The sequence below is a fragment of the Carassius carassius genome, chromosome 43, assembly GCF_963082965.1.
Source record: "Carassius carassius chromosome 43, fCarCar2.1, whole genome shotgun sequence".
In the NCBI taxonomy this organism is placed as follows: domain Eukaryota; kingdom Metazoa; phylum Chordata; class Actinopteri; order Cypriniformes; family Cyprinidae; genus Carassius; species Carassius carassius.
Window position 1 is genome coordinate 365,132 of NC_081797.1, and position 11,763 is coordinate 376,894.

At 38.8% G+C, this 11,763-nt stretch overlaps 1 long non-coding RNA gene across 1 annotated transcript in view; it reads right to left on the bottom strand.

Annotated features, from left to right (window-relative positions):
* Positions 1-1,037: 1,037 nt before the first annotated feature.
* LOC132124901 (uncharacterized) overlaps positions 1,038-11,763 on the bottom strand; it is a 326,429-nt gene continuing 315,703 nt past the window's right edge. The window contains exons 2-3 of the long non-coding RNA XR_009426809.1: positions 4,348-5,208; positions 1,038-1,174 (exon numbers count right to left, since the gene is read on the bottom strand). This is a non-coding gene — a long non-coding RNA (uncharacterized LOC132124901). The remainder of the gene's footprint in view (positions 1,175-4,347; positions 5,209-11,763) is intronic.

Here is an 11,763-nt window from a genome sequence, read left to right on the forward strand (position 1 = left end):
AAGATATATATTGTACCTTGACATGCAGCATTTGTGTCCCTGGAGCAGTCATCAGTAGCACAGGTGTATTTGTAGCAATAACTCAACATTACATTGTATGGATCAAAGTCACTGATTTTTCTTTTATGCCGAAAATCATTAGGATATTAAGTAAAGATCATGTTCCATGAAGATATTGTATAAGTTTCCTACTGTAAATATATCAAAACTTCATTTTTGATTAGTAATATGCATTTCTAAGAGCTTAATTTGAACAACTTTAAAGATGATTTTCTCCATATTTAGATTTTTTTGCTCCCTCAGATTCCAGATTTTCAGATAGTTGTATCTCAGACAGATATTGTCCTCCGAACAAACCACACATCAATGGAGAGATGATTTATTCAGCTTCAGATGATGTATACATCTCAGATTCAAAAATCTGGTCCAGGATCACATTTAGTGCATTTGTTATAGTCCTGATAAAGTGACCAGCTGATCATACTGATATTCTGCATATTGTAAAAACAACAGTATAAACAGAGAAAGAGACTGGAAAGTGACTGCAGTAGAGTAATGTGGCCAGAAAAGTGATTGAGCTTTGCATTGAGCTCAGTGCATGAGTGAGTGTGAAGTCCTAACAGCAGCAGGGGAAACTGATCTGTTCTTAAAGATCTGTAGCAGACTGAACAGGTTTATCCTGAGTGTGACGGTCCTCGAGGATGTTCTTGGCTCTTCAACAGTGTAATGACATCTCTTCATCAAGATCAAGGAAACAGCCTGGCAAGCAAAACAACAAAAAATACTGAAAAAAGTGTTGTTGTTTTGCAGTGCAAATGTCTAAAGATTCAATTCAATTCAATTCAAGTTTATTTGTATAGCGCTTTTTACAATACAAATCGTTACAAAGCAACTTTACAGAAAATTATGTTTCTACAATATTTAGTAGTAGCTAGTAGTTTGTGCACGTTTGACAGGATTTTAGAAAAATAAAAATAATAATACAAGACGTAGTCAGCTAGATGATGAACTATCAATATTATTAATTAATAGTAATTATATGATGCAGTCACACATGTAGCAATAATTGTTAGTTCTGTTTGTTGATTCAAGGTTAGCATCATCTGGGGTCCTCTGAGGGTCAGCATCATCTCTTCTCAGGTGTTCTGGATCCAGACTGGAGCTTGTGTAAATCCTAGTTACCACGGGATGAAGATCCCAGCAGAAACAGAGAAACAAACAGAGACATCATTAGCATAGCTGCTGATCCAACAAAGTAAAATTAGTTTAACCCAAGCTAAAGAATAAAAATGCAGATGCAACTACACTCACAATTTAAGAGATACATTATTCGAATGCTTGGCGAAAGAGATGCGTTTTTAATCTAGATTTAAACAGAGAGAGTGTGTCTGAACCCCGAACATTATCAGGAAGGCTATTCCAGAGTTTGGGAGCCAAATGTGAAAAAGCTCTACCTCCTTAAGTGGACTTTGCTATCCTAGGAACTACCAAAAGTCCAGCGTTTTGTGACCTTAGGGAGCGTGATGGGTTGTAGCGTGGTAGAAGGCTAGTTAGGTACGCAGGAGCTAAACCATTTAGGGCCTTATAGGTAAGTAATGATAATTTGTAACTGATACGGAACTTAATAGGTAGCCAGTGCAGAGACTGTAAAATTGGGGTAATATGATCATATTTTCTTGACCTGGTAAGGACTCTAGCCGCTGCATTTTGGACTACCTGTAGCTTGTTTATTGACGAAGCAGGACAACCACCTAGAAGTGCATTACAATAGTCCAGTCTAGAGGTCATGAATGCATGAACTAGCTTTTCTGCATCAGAAACAGATAACATGTTTCGTAGCTTGGCAATGTTTCTAAGATGGAAGAATGCAGTTTTTGTAACATTGGAAATATGATTTTCAAAAGACAAATTGCTGTCTAATATAACACCCAGATTTCTGACTGTAGAGGAAGTAACAGTACATCCGTCTAGTTGCAGATTGTAATCTACAAGATTCTGTGTGGTGTTTTTTGGTCCAATAATTAATATCTCTGTCTTATCCGAATTTAATTGGAGAAAATTATTTGTCATCCAATCTTTTACATTTTTAACACACTCTGTTAGCTTAGATAATTGGGAAGTTTCATCTGGTCTCGTTGAGATATATAGCTGAGTATCATCAGCATAACAGTGGAAGCTTATTCCGTATTTTCTAATAATATTACCAAGGGGCAACATGAATATTGAAAATAGAAGGGGACCTAGGACGGATCCTTGTGGCACTCCATATTTTACTGATGATAAATGAGATGACACCCCATTTAAGTAAACAAAATGGTAGCGATCGGACAGGTAGGATCTAAACCATCTTAGAGCCTGCCCTTGAATACCTGTATAGTTTTGTAATCGATCTATGAGTATGTCATGATCTATGGTGTCGAACGCAGCACTAAGATCAAGTAAGACTAGAAATGAGATGCAGCCTTGATCTGACGCAAGAAGCAGGTCATTTGTAATTTTAACAAGTGCAGTTTCTGTGCTATGGTGGGGCCTAAAACCTGACTGAAATTCTTCATACAGATCATTTTTGTGCCGGAAGGTGCTCAATTGAGCAGACACAACTTTTTCTAAAATTTTAGACATAAATGGAAGATTTGAAATAGGCCTATAATTTGCCAGTACACTAGGATCTAGTTTTGGTTTCTTAATAAGAGGCTTGATAACCGCCAGCTTGAATGGTTTTGGGACGTGACCTAAAGATAACGACGAGTTAATGATATTGAGAAGCGGTTCTTCGGCTACAGGTAACAGCTCTTTTAGTAATTTAGTGGGTACAGGATCTAATAAACATGTTGTTGGTTTAGATACAGTGATAAGTTTATTTAGCTCTTCCTGTCCTATATTAAGCACTGCAGTTTATCTTTGGGTGCGATGGATGAAACTGAAGTGTTAGACGCTGTAGAATCTACATTCGCTATTGTATTTCTAATGTTATCTATTTTATCAGTGAAGAAATTCATAAAGTCATTACTATTTAACGTTGGTGGAATATTTGAATCAGGTGGCGTCTGGTAATTTGTTAATTTAGCCACTGTGCTAAATAAAAACCTTGGATTGTTTTGGTTATTTTCTATGAGTTTGTGGATATGCTCTGCCCTAGCAGTTTTTAGAGCCTGTCTATAGCTGGACATACTGTTTTTCCATGCAATTCTAAAAACTTCCAAGTTAGTTTTTCTCCATTTGCGTTCAAGACTACGAGTTACTTTCTTGAGAGAGTGAGTATTACTGTTATACCATGGCACAGTACGTTTTTCTCTAACCTTTTTCAATTTGATGGAGGCAACAGCTTCTAATGTATTAGATAAAATAGTGCCCATGTTGTCAGTAATTTCGTCTAATTCATGTGTATTTTTGGGTACAAATAGCAGTTGAGATAGATCAGGCAGGTTATTTGCGAATCTTTCTTTGGTGGCTGGAACAATAGTTCTGCCCAGACGGTAACGCTGAGACATATAGTTAATATCAGTTATACGCAGCATGCACGATACAAGGAAATGGTCTGTAATATCATCACTTTGGGGTACAATATCTATAGCAGTAAGATCGATTCCATGCGATATAATTAGATCTAGTGTATGATTAAAACGATGAGTGGCCCGGTGACATTTTGCTTGACTCCAAAGGAGTTTATTAGGTCAGTAAACGCAAGTCCTAATGTATCATTTGCATTATCAACGTGAATATTAAAATCTCCCATGATTAGTGCCTTATCAACTGTAACTAGAAGGTCTGAGAGGAAATCTGCAAATTCTTTTAGGAATTCTGTATACGGCCCTGGTGGTCTATACACAGTAGCTAGAGCAAGAGATACATTAGATTTCTTTTGCATGTCTGACAGTGTAACATTTAGCAGAAGTATTTCAAAAGAGTTAAACCTGTATCCTGTTTTCTGGGTAACATTGAGAATATCACTATATATTATTGACCAGTCTGACGGGGCTCATGCTTATAACAGTAGTTTGGTGGAGTAGACTCATTTAGACCAAAATAATCATTTGGTTTTAGCCAGGTTTCAGTCAAGCAGAGTACATCAAAACTATTTTCTGTGATCATTTCATTTACAATAACTGCTTTGGGTGTGAGTGATCAAATATTTATGAGCCCAAACTTTAAAAATAGTTTTTGTTCATTTACTTTACATTTTTCTGGTTTAATTACGATAAGATTTTTTCTAGATCCTACTTTATATTTTGACCTCACTATTCGGGGAACAGACACAGTCTTAATAGTTTTTACAGCACAAGTACTTTTATCATTTAAGCGGGTGGAACAAAACTCATCATAATAGTTATTAGAGAATTGTCTTACTAGTCACAAGGAGCGAAGTGTCCTGGAGATGTTGTCAGAGAGCAGCTCCGCTCCGATTCTGCTGGGGTGTAATCCATCAGCGCGAAACAGCCTAGGACGCTCCCAGAAAAGATTCCAGTTATTAACAAATAGCAGTTTCTGTTCTTTACACCATGACAACAACCATTCATTTAAAGCAAAAAGTCTACTGAACCTTTCGTGTCCTCGTCGATACGTGGGCAGTGGTCCTGACACGACGATCGTCGCCGCGGGCGTCATGCTGCGAACCGTCTCGATCAGGCTGCTGAAGTCCCTCTTCAGCGTCTCCGTCTGCCGCAGCGTGGTGTCGTTAACCCCGGCGGGAAGCACGACCGCTCTGGGGCTCTCGTCGACCTTCAGGATCGCGGGTATCTGCGCAGAAACATCGAGAACACGAGCACCAGGCAAACAATGAGTGTGCACTTTACCTTCGGCTAACGTAGCACTTACGTGTCGGACGATGGAGTCTCCGATGATCACAGCGTCGCGTCCTGTCTCGCGGAGGGCAGCGAAGCGGTTCCGGATGGAGATGTCAAAGGCAGGAGGGGGAGAAGTCGTCGCCCGGGACCCGGCTCACGTCCTCCGCTGTGGATGCACCCAGGGTCCGTGGTGTCCCGGCGTCGCAGTGAAGGACATCTGGGAAGATCGCGTCCTGGGTGCACCGGGCCTGTGCAGAGAAACACACGGAGTAGACGTGATGGGACTGTTAGCAGCACGCTGTATACTTACCCCGGACTTGTGAGCGTCAGCCCGGGATGATTCCAGCGCGGTTCTCCGCTCTCTCAGCTGGGCCTGCCTCACCTCCAGGTCGCGAATCTGCTTTCCCACGGCCTCGAGCTCGAGCTGCACAGAGTGGAGACATTCATCCGCCATTAAAGCAAGTAACAGTGAGTACAGCAGTGGTAATGTGTGTGAATAGAGTATTAGCAATGTTAGCGCAGTTAGCTGCAACCACGCCGCTGATGCTAACGGGCTAAAAGCTAATAGCGGACCCGGGAGATCAAAATAAAACTAGTGATAGCGAGGCGCTCTGATTGTTTTTGTTGTAGAATACAATAGAGGATATATTCACACGTTATATAAACGGAAACGATGATGTATACAATTGTTTTTTGAGTTAAAAATAGTCAATGAAAAGAATATAGTGACGGAGCTCAAACGTAAAGATCCTTAACTCAAGATAGATTTATTGGAGAATAAACTTTTTTTATTTATTTAGTTTTTTTTTTTTTTTTTTTGCAGTTCAGGCAACATTTAATATCATGACTTTATGAATTTAAGAGTTTCTACTCCAATTTAAACTTTTTTAGGTTGTATTTTGTGGAAGGGAGAGCTAAGAATTCTTAAGAGCCACAGAAAGCCTGCAGTTAGGAGCAGTAGATCTGTTCTGATGTTGTCTTCAGCATCGTCTTCTAATCACTGAAGAAACATGCAAAGTGTGCATTGCCTTTTCTCTGATTTTAATTATAGACAAGCTAAATTAATACTTTGGTGTTATTTTACCATTTTAACTCTGTTAGCCACACAAGATGAGGTCTTCTTTGCACAAATAAGTCCTTTAAATTAATAATTCATATAGAAAGGCCATTGGTCATCTGTGATCCTGTTTTTCTCATGGACAGGAGACGGAAATCTGTCAGAACTAAGGCTGGTGTATCTGAAAAAAATGAAAGTTCTCTGATGAACTACCAGAGTCTCTCCTCACCTCTGCGGAACTTCCAGAGACTCGTCATGTCTCAGTCAAACTCTCTGAGCACCAGACGGTTCCTGTTGTGGCCACGGAGGCTACCCTTCTGCTCCGCCCTTGGGGGCGTCTGGTTTGACCACACGGACGTGGTGGTCTTCTGCTCTGCCCTAGTGGGCGTCACGTGATGTCCTTCTTGGACTTGTGTTTTTGTGTTTATTTTTTGTTGTTCTTCTGTCTGTGTCTTTCTTTCTGTTTCCTACTATGGACCTGGCCCTCCGTCCCTCCCCCTGATCCTCCGCCGGTCCACCACCCTCATGGACCCTTGTTTTCTGTTGCACTTCTCTTGTCTCTGTTTCCCCATTTTACCTGGCCCTCCGTCCCTCCCCCTGGTCCTCCGCCACTCCACCTCCCTCCTGGTCTCTTTGTGTGTTTTGGTTTTTCCTTGGGTTCGGGTGGAGCATCTGGCAGCTGCTCCGTGGAGTAGAGCCCTGCACGGGCCTCAAATCTAGGCCCGAGCCCGACCCGTGTCCGACAGCTCATCAGAATTATCAGCCCGAGTCCGACACGAGCCTGTGTTTTTATTTATTTATTTATTTATTTTATTACACAACAGAAGCCTGCCCTATTTGCAACAATTAAAAAGGGGTCAATTTTGTGTTATGTTTCTTTTCTTTTCTTTATCAAGGTAATTTAGAAATTTTTTTTAAAATGAAGATTTACGTTAATCAGCCGAGCCGACAGCGAGTAGCCTAAAACATATTTAATCAATTAAGCCTCTCAAATTAACGCTAATACTTTACTTGGCTACAATAAAATCCATAGATATAAAACACTTCAAGCATATCACACAGACAGTTAGTTTAATATATGTTTATTTATTAAACCACAGTGAGTAAAATAAAAAAAATTGAAATACTGAGGCAGGCTCGCAACAGCGCTCACAAACGAAATGAGAAATAGCCTACAATCTAAACAAATTAAATTAATTAAAAACAAACTTGCAGGTTATCTTACCTCAAAAATGCACCACAGAACATGTCCATTCTTTTTTCCATTAGTTTCCAACAGTTAAACGAAAATAAAGTCCAGTCAAATGAAAAGTTGGAACAGTCTCTTACAGAGCATCATGGAGAAAAAGAATAGCATCCAGAGTGGAAGGTGTTAACCCAGTCCTCTCTTCCATCACTCTTCCCGCTGCGCTGAAGACACGTTCACTGCTGCCGACGGGACACTAAACACAGAGCGAGCCAGTCTTGACAGTCTCGTGCTGTTTCCACTATAGCAGCACATCTCGTCCATCACCTTCCATGTTGTGATTGAGGCGCATGTATTGCTGTACTTCATTGTCGTCATCCTCGTCCTGCTCCACAATGTTTTTAAACTCGGCCAGCGCTCTCTTCTTTGCTGCGTGGCCCGCAACAACAGGTGCAGACACAGAAATGCTCGCCGCTGCATGAATCATCATTTTATAATTATTAGTTGGCCAACTAGGCTATGATTAATACATTAATTTAGAGGCCTATAATAGCAACTACTACAGTAAGTGGATATAAGTGAAGTATAATCGTGGGTCGCGCTGACGGAAAAGCGTGCGTGAGACTGTCATGTCAGTATGTCAGTGTAATTATAACGGGTTGAATAATCAGATTATGAAAGTTATGAGGTTATGAAATGTCTAGGTTTGTTTTTCTATCATCGACGTCAACTTCTCTTTTTTTTTTTTATTAATGTCTAAAAATATAAATAGAAGGATAACCCAAAAAAGGCCCGAGGCCCGGCCCGCATGTGAGCTATAACGTGAAAATTGGCCCGAAGCCCGGCCCTAGGGGCATAAATAAGTCGGGGCCCGTCGGGCTCGGGCTGAAATGCAGGGCTTTACCGTGGACGAGGGGGTAATGTCACGCTGTCTAGTCTTTGTTTCCCTGGGTGTCCACTAGTGGGCTCACTTCCTCTTAGGCACTTCACCGTAGGCACTAGAACTCCTCTAGTCTGGTCCTGTCTTCACAGTAATTGCACTCCTGTTAATTGCACCAGGTGCAGTCACTTGAGTCCTTACCCTTCGTGTGTCCAGCATTCTCGTCCCCCGAGATTCTTCCTGTCTGTTTGTCCTCCGAGTCATCTCGCATTCCGAGTTTCCTTTTCCTTCCTTTCCTTTGTTTGTTTTGTTTGGACTGTCTTTTTGGCTCTTGAGTTGATTTCATGCTGTGATCAGAGCAGTTCAGATGATCATCAACAGATACGAGAAGAGCGTTACATCCAGTTTATTCACTGAAGAGTTTGTGACGTGTATGTCCTACTTGCAAACAAGCTCTTATAAAGCAGTCATGTAAAAATACAACAGCAGTCTTCACTCGAAATAAAATCTCAACATATCTGTGAAAAAACATTCCAAACTGTAAAATGGCATTCATTGTATTGGGCGACTTCGATTTTATCATTACTTTAATAAACAAATAAAATGCCAAGTAAAAAAAATCTATAAATAATATTTGTCAAGTCTATATTTCTCCTTCTTCATCTTCTTCATCTTCTTCGTCTTCTCCTTATTTAGATAACCAGGGGATTGTTGTTCTGAATATGCAGCTTGTTTGAGGTCATTCAGAGGTCATTAACAGGATCAAAAAGCCGTACTGAAATCATGAAAACTGATAATCATTGGACAATCTGTGAAATCATCAGAAGGCCTGAAGAGTGAATGCTGCTGCAGTAAAGTCAGTTTATGGCTCTTAAATATTTAATCATTTCTCCATTTCAAGTTATCACACATTACATACTAGCAGCTAAAAAATAAGTTTTAGATATTTTAAGGTGTACTTGTTACACTATAATAATGCATTTAAGTTCTGAGTAATGTGAGAACTGAGAACTACATGTACTTACTAGGTTGGGGTTAGGATTAGGGTTTGCTTTAGGGTTACTTGTAATTAATTATGCACAGTTTATTGTTATTATAATACTAAGTATGCAATGTGTAACAAGGACACCTTACAATAAAGTGTTACCAAAATAAGTACTAGTGGCAGTAAAATAGATGCTAGTGTAGATAAATGAACAGCAGATGGAGATGTTGCTCAGCAAAACACACAGATTTAAAATGGTGTAAAACTATATATATATGTATTACATTCTTTATTTTCTTTACATCTAAATGTAAATGACAGGGCTGTTTATAAACCAAATGTTTATTTTCACAGGTGCATTTACTGAATATATGTTAAATAATTTAGTTATGGTTAGTAACTAAATATACAGAAAATGATAGTATTTTGGCACCAATATGTTTTTCTTTCAATGAAAATGAAAGTATCATATGCAAAGTTTTTGTTCAAACAAGCTTTTGTTCCAGACATTCACATGATTCATGCTGCAATTTGTTCCTCAAAACTAGTTTGTTGAGCATCAGTTAATATATTTACAGAAATGCGGACGTATGAGGTTTTTTTCTTGAGTAATGAAACCATGAAAATACATTTTCAGCTGGGGGAATTTGGTTAAATCAATGTAACAATCATGGACAGTCAAGACAACAACAAATACAGGCTCATTAACTTTTACTTTTATTATTTAAAGTTGAATAGCTGACTTTTTGTTTTACTTCATCTCGTGTTTTTAATGCACTTTTAGTAGACAGATATAATCAAAGCAAAGCAACAACACATATTCAACTAAATCTCTTTACTCAATATTGCATCTGTTAATTATAAATCTGTAGTGGTTTCTGTTTTAAAAGAAAATAATCACAATGTTTATAAATAGAAAGATTCAGTGGCTGGCCACAAGTCTTCTGTCAACTCAAGATGCATTTCTTTATTTATAATGAGACTCTGTCCCAGTGAAATTAATTCACAGGCATTAATTAGATTGATCTCAAACATGTAGACCTTCACTTGAATAGGCCCCAGACGAGTCCAAGAACTTAGAGTGGAGTAACCCTTAAGAAAATTAACCATGGTTTTACTACAAATAAAACCAAAAAACCATTGTTATTATAGTTAATCCATGGTAACCACAAATTAACCATGGTTTTGCTAAATTAACCATAGTTTAACCATGGTATTTGTAGTAAATCTGTGGTTATACAAATGGTAGTCAACACGCCAGAAAAACATGGGTTACTACAGTTTTACTATAATAATACCATGGTTATTTTTCGTAAGGGAACATCTATATATATTATGATATCATAATATGTTATAACAGAAAGAAATGATAAGGTATTCTACTCACTGCCACCTTTAATATTGAACCCCACTCTGTTCAGGGACTCATTATTTCATTTCTGTTTGTACACGTAAAGACATTTCCTGGAAAACATACCACATTCTTAGAAAATTACATGAAAATGACACTTTCTGTCTCTCTCTCTCTCTCTTTCTCACACACACAAACACACACACACACATTTTTTCACATACTGTAAAACCCAGTGTTCTTAATCATCTTTGGTGTACTGTTTAAAGGTGAGATTTGTTTTACAGATGACAGTCACGCCCTGCCCAATGTATTTCTGGAAAACATCTCGGTTTCCTCTTCTCCAATAAGAAATAATTCTTGTAAATCTGGCAAATCTGGTTCAGAGAGAAGGTTTCTCATTGAATCATTGAAAACGGAACGATGTTGAACCAGGAAATATAGTTTCCCATTGACGTCATGATTTTCTAAGCACTCCACTTCACTGAACTTTACTGGATATGTCCTTTAACTTTTGTTTGGTTGTTAATTGTGTATTCCAACTCCATTGCTCATTTTATGTCTTAAAATCCTGATTACAGTATTTAAATAAATTTGTAGTGCCTAGTGCTACCAATACACTAACCATTATAAAGGCCCAAATATTTTATTTACAGGTAAATGTTATGGTCACTGCTACTGTGCAGGAGATGAAGGAGCACTGAGATGAAAGAGACTCGACTCCTTTAAAAGCAATGGAACAGGCATGAACACACACACAGCAGGAGGGTAAGACGTACAATACCGGCCAGGAAACAAGGGGCAGAACACACTTTAAATGTACAGGAGCAAATTAAGATAATTAATGACACAGCTGGAACCAAATGGAGCTAACCGGGGAACATAATAAGGACAGGAACGGGAAGGTCCAAATAAGGGCATACAATAAACATTGAGTACGTGGGGAAGGACAACACAACACAAGAGAGGAACACAGGGTCTGACAGTAAAACCTTTTGAGAAGTGTGTCAAGTAATGCAAGTGAACTTTGCAGATTCAGAAATATTGTGAAGGGTTAGACAGCTAATCATTTTGTTTCCTCCTGCAATATTAACACAGAGAGTTTATAAAAATCATATCACATCAGAGTCATAATTCCTGTCAGTGGATCAAAAAAAGATGAAAAAAAGGAGGAGAACAACAACAGCAAATGTCAGTGAGTGAGGTGTGCAATAATAACTAAAAAAGCGGGGAAAAGGATAAGAGATGAGGATTCCAGTTAAACATTTTTGTTTTACATTGTGCCATTTTAGTTTCATTATTATTAGCAGCATTTTCAACAGGATTTTGCACAAAATAGAGCTGTTCACAGGTGAACGCTTGGCCAGTTTTCTCACTTCACCATAAGACCACTTTTCCTTACACAGAGGATATTTAAAGTGTTTTTTCTCCCTGATATAAAACGCACAAGATCATCAATATCCTCTTAACTGTTGGAAACTGGAAGGCTTGTGGGCTTTTCTATAAACTCACTCTTTACA